Here is a 6,000-nt window from a genome sequence, read left to right as displayed (position 1 = left end):
GTTGTGTTGATGATAATCCACTGGGAGCCCTTATATTAGGTCGGCTTTAAGGGTGCTGCATCCAGGTTTTGAGATCCCACAGTCCCTCGACGGGCTCCGGAGTGGTCTTTCATCCTGGTACTTTCCTCAAAAGACAAAAACAAACAAACTCTCCGCACCCTATCAGCTCCAGCATGCAAGCCTCGGGTCTGGGCACTTAAAAAAAAAAAAAAAAATGTGATTGCATAATATGTTTGCTGGCTACATCATTCATTCGCATTGTTTTATTTTTTGGTTTTTGTTTTATCTCCTTAATTTCCTCCGGGTCGCTGGGGCCTACGCACACACACACGCAAGCAAACACACACACTCACATAAAGGAGAGGATTTTTTTTTTTTTTTTTTCCGTTAATGTTTTTAGCTCCTCTGTTACGAGACAAACTACTGAAACATTCCACTGTTTGAGGAAATTTGGCATTATTACCCCCGCGCTACACTGCTGTCCTGTTCGCCCCCGCCGCTCTCATCAACATCGGGATAATCTTTCTTTCTTTCTTTCTTTCTTTCTTTCTTTCTTTCTTTCTTTCTTTCTTCTTCTTCTTCCTTTTGCTTGTCCCACCAAAGAATTTTTAAAGAAATTAATGGTGTACAGCTCAGCACAGTACAAGCAGACAGGCAATAACTTCTGGTCTCATCTTTAAATGCTTTACAAGTGTTTTTTGTGGACGTTTTTGTTGCACCACCACGAAACACACCCACACCCACACACACACACACCCACGCACACACACGCACGTGTGAACCACAGTGTGTTTCGTGCACATGGAGGATTGGAAATACACCATGCATACAGCACAGGGGATTTGTTTCTGGAGGAGAAGAGCTCTAATGTCTTTTACTTTCATTATGTCACACACTTGGCCCCTATCGAGTCTAAATCAGTGATTAATAATTTATCTCTCCAAATTGTTTGATAAGCCAGTTTTTTTTTTTTTTGTTTGTTTGTTTTCTTTTCAGTTGTTGATGTTGTGGCTTTATTGGTGTTGTAAGAAGAATTAATTTGTTTAAAAAGGAAAATAGCAACAAACAAAAAAAATAACCCAAAAAAATGTTTGTTACACAATAGCGTGCCATGGAATAGAATGACTTGTAATAATAAAATAATCCAAAAAAAAAAAAAAGAATTTACCAACTATACCTTTAAAAACGATGGTCACCTGCACAAAATGAATGTAATACGTGACCTGCCACATCCGAAACGGCTCGAGATCTTAACCCGGTGGGTGACCATTCATTTAAGTTCTACACCATTTGTGGCCATGCATGACGCAATAATTACACACATCTGATTTCCAGCAAAAAAAAAACACAACAAAAATCCCACATGAGATTAAATAGTGTCAGATTACAGCTGCACACCCCCCCCCCCCCGCCACCCCCACAAAAGGGGTTATCAATAATCACACTTTTTCTCAAACGACAGTTGATAGAGACCCTGTACAAGCAACATCGTGGAAGATTAGGCATCGCTTATGATACCTTGTGTCTATCATTCTGTTTCACATAACCAATGTTTTGTGTTTGACGACGTGAGGTGGTGATGGTGGGTGGGTGGGTGGGGTGGGTGGGGTGGGGGGTCTGAGGTGTGAGCATTAATGTAGATCGAGTGACCTTACAACTACCAAAATGTGCTTAAGTAGCGTGTAAAGACGTTCCGTGTCACCGAGGTGAGCGCAGCCTTCCCAACTAGCAAACTTTAGTTTTAAGTACTGCCTTCCAAATAACCAACAATACCTCCAAAGCTTTAATGGTTGACATTTGAATTAGAGATTAAAAATTTTAAAAACAAAAAAGACATTTTAACAAGGCAGAGTCGATTTCTCTCTTTCTGAGAAGTCTGATATTTTCCTGCTCAAATACACTCGAACTTCCAAGTTTTTTTTTGTTTTTTTTTGCTCGTGGCGGTTCTGCGCATCCTCCTCGTCCTTGGAAGCTTTGGAAACAATGAGAAACATTCCAGAGAACTGCTGCGTTAGTCTTCTTCGAACAAACTCCTCCTCCATGGTGACGTTGAAAGCTTAGTAAAGTCGAGCGGACAAGCCCCGCGGCATCAGAACCGCGCTCCGGGTTGGTTTAAAAATCATTCGGCAAAGCCGCAGCTGCTTCCCAAAGTACGAAGGAGTAACCGACAGGCGTGTCAGGTGGAGAAATCATGTGCGGAATAAATTCATGATCTAGTTACACAAGCATTCTTAAAGCCCTTTTTTTGGATAAGAGTGTTAAATGTCCTTTTTTTTGGGGGGGGGGGGGGTTTGTTTGGCTTGTTGAGTTTATTTTAACTTTTGATAAATTGTTTTGCTGGCTATTCCTCGGGGGAATTCAGGGTGAGGTGGTCATGGTTTGATGCCGTTACATCAGTGAATGAATTTAAAAGCCAAATCTTATCTGATTTCTGACGAATTCTCGCTATTAATTATCTGCATCAAGCGAGAATATTTCCTTCATCTGATGTAACCAGATATTCTTTCCTCTAGCTGCATCGTTTTTAAGACACAGTTTTATCTTCTCCCACCAATTTTTTTTTTTTTTTTTTTTTTCCCCTCAAATATTTTACGGCAGTAGTTTATCAAATCTGGGCATGGTAGACCAAAGTAACGTTTAAAAAAATAAAATAATTGATTTTCTCATTTTCACATTACAAAACGATCAATACGAAGCTTGAAATCGTGTCAAAGAGACGCTCAAAATGGCGGCGCTAAACTTTTGTAGCTATCGCGGCTACTTGCACAATTTGTAAAAGCGACAGGTTCATATTTTCTGAAGACCTAAGAGTGCATCAAACCCTGACCCCCTTTTTTTTGTGTCCATTGCTGTATGGTTTCTCAACGGTGTAAAATCTCATTCTTTGTCGACGAAGCTAATGTGTGCTGCAGTATTTCCTAGTATACTTCTCTCTTAATTGTCTTTTCTTATTTACTTATTTTGTTTATTGGGGTGTGATGTCTCATTATTTCAATCTGTTGACGTAGCGTTCTATGTATACCCTGTTCCTTAGCCTAATCTTATTAAGTATGTTATGAGAATGGATATTTTACTGGCTTTATAGAATGTTTAAATAAATATAATAATGACAATAAGAAAAAGGAATTAATTAAACCTCCTAACAAGTTGAGTACTTGCTACTAAGCGCTTGTGTTACCATTATGATGTTGTGTGCTTCTCTTAATCATTTTCGTTGTAGAAAAATGGAGTGAATTTATATTAGGCTTCGAAAAAAACTAATGATAGCAATGTAAATTTTACAGGAGGATTTTTAACAAGACAAAAGGCTTCGTCAAATAGAAGAATATAGTTATTTTAATTGTCCTCTTTACTAACTGTAGGGTGAGAAGGGGCTCGCGTTGTGGTGAACTATGTTATAGCTTGTTATTCACTGTTACTTTTGATCATTTTTTCGGTCTCCGAGGTGAATCGAGTTATTAATGAGAATTTGTATGCTCACATATGCATATTGTATATGTGTAGAAATGTAATCACACTTTGTCTTGGATTTACATTAAACTGTTAAGTCACGGCACACGTCTAGTGTTTTTTTCCTACTCTGGTTTGTGCGAGATGAAGCAAACTTCACACTCCCAAGGTTTGAATGGTTTTGTTTTATTTGTGGATGAATCATGCTCTGGAACAGGAATGTCAAACATAAGGCCTCTTTTATTATTATTATTATTATTATTATTATTATCATTCCATACTAAAATCTGTTCAGACTCAGTCATGTCATAAATCGTGATTTTACCTGATCAATAATCTATACTAGTAAATATTAACGCACAATAGCATCAGGCTTTTACTGAAGACGTGACCATCAACCCATCAATATTTTGAGAATACATTTTTTTTGTAGGACACTAGAACCCAGTAGGGTACAGTATGAGAAGATTGGATTGTAAAACCTTTTATTTATTTATTTGTTTATTTAGTATTTTGTTTACGACATTCAATCGGAATTTGATCCAAAGTTTTGACAAAAAATTGTGGCTGGGTTTTACACTTCCTAAAAGGTTTTCAGTAACTGATATGACCACTAGATGGCGGAATATACCAAAATGTTTAATTCAGATACTCTGACTTGTTTATGCTGTGCATGTCATACTTTCATTCACTAAGGCTTGTTATTACAGTTTTTTTTCTATTTCCTGTCTTCGGGCAAGCAGACTTTTACAAGCATTCCTTCAGCATGTGGTAACATCTCAAATACAAAAGGGAAAATAGTTGAAATTAATTTGTAATTGCGTATGTGACACAAGAATGGTTTGTTTTTGTGGCCACAGGGCCACAAAAACACCTTGTACGCAAGATACATGGAATATTTGCAAGTTGTTATGGGGCCCATTACCAATGAGAGCAGGTAAGTGTCCAGTGTCTTGCTCAAGGGCAAGACACTTGGACAGAGGGAGATAGAGAATCGAACTATAACCTTCCGATTGAGTGATGATCACTCTCCCAACCGAGCCTCATCCACGGTGACCAATGGTTGTGGCTGCCATGTGAGGCGCAATAGGGATCCATTGTATATATGTATACCTACTGTATATATTTCTATATTTATCTTTTTATCTTTGTGTTCCTTAGTTTTCGTCATTATTATTATTATTATTGTCATATAGTGTGCTATTTTCATTATATGTGTCCTATATTGTTGTTTTTATTCTTCCATCCCATGAAAACTGTTGTTTCGGTCCGGAACAGGTACGTAAATCAGTTCACTGCACATTATAATGAGTATAATTTATACTATGAATAATTGAATGTCTGTAAACTGGACTTGACCATTCTACCAACCAACCACATGTCTCGGCCCTCCATTGTCATAGGCCTAATATTTAATGTGGTCCCTTGGTAAAATTAGTCCCCCAACTTTGATCTATTACAATAATTAGACCTAATTGAAATTTTTCGCGAATTTATTGATTTTTAGAAACAGTGAGAATGTGTCCATTTTACTTAGGTTTTGGTAAACTTACCAACAAAACAAAAAGTATACAACAAATAATGTAAATAAAAAATAAAAACGATTTAATTCCAGGTAATCCCAGCAGGTCGATATTTACCTGGTCGAGGCGCGTCATCGCACGAGGCGACGTTGCCGTGGAAGCCGCAGACGCCAGTCCTCGAAAAGAGCCAACCTCATGCCGAACGGCCCTCCCCGTGACTGACGGGGAGCGTCGTCCAATCAGAGCGCGTCTCTGCAAATTAGGAGCTAATCAGATCTCCCGGGGGGCGGGGTTAAACCCAATCCTCGGGACAAGAGAAGGTAAGCGTTACCAACCAGAAGAGTGTCAGATGAAAACGCGGCGAGCAGCACCAGCGACACGAAATCCCCCGTAAAAACGCAACTGACGGAAGATTCGCGCAGAGATTTCCGCCCACTCAAGGATATTTTCTGTCCAAGAAAGGAACCGCTAAGAGTTGGAGCCCCGTTTTTTCTTTCTATCTTTTTTTTTTTTTTTTTTTTTGGAGGGGGGTAAGTCTGCATGCGCAGCTATGAGCTGGCTGACAGGAATGGCAGGAGGAGGAGGAGGAGGAGGAGGAGGCAACAAAATCTCTTTTTATATCTCCACTGTGGTTTACATATGGCAAAAAAAAAACGTAAAGTATATGAAATACCCAGCCTTTAAGCTGTATGTCGCTGTGACGGTCAGGCGGATGTTGCAGCGCTTTGTCTCGGTGTGTGAATCGCCACATGACGGTAACGCCGAAGTAACGGGACGGGATGTAGGACAAGAGAGTATCATGATGAAGCCATGAAGCTCCGGGCTGAGGGGGTCTGGAGCTGGAGCCGATGCCCTATTTTACCCCTGATATGTCTCGCATACCTCTGCTCCACATTTGGCAGGACCGGGTGTCTATTTAATGAGATGTCAGTGGTTCTAGTCTGTGGATGTTCGGTATTTGTTTCACACTGTGTGAACGCTGTGTGTTGGATTGCGTGAAATAGTTTTGTTTATTTATTTATTTATT

Source organism: Blennius ocellaris (assembly GCF_963422515.1).
Source record: "Blennius ocellaris genome assembly, chromosome: 11".
NCBI lineage: Eukaryota > Metazoa > Chordata > Actinopteri > Blenniiformes > Blenniidae > Blennius > Blennius ocellaris.
The sequence above is the reverse complement of the archived record's forward strand: the minus strand, read 5'-3'. Positions refer to the sequence as shown.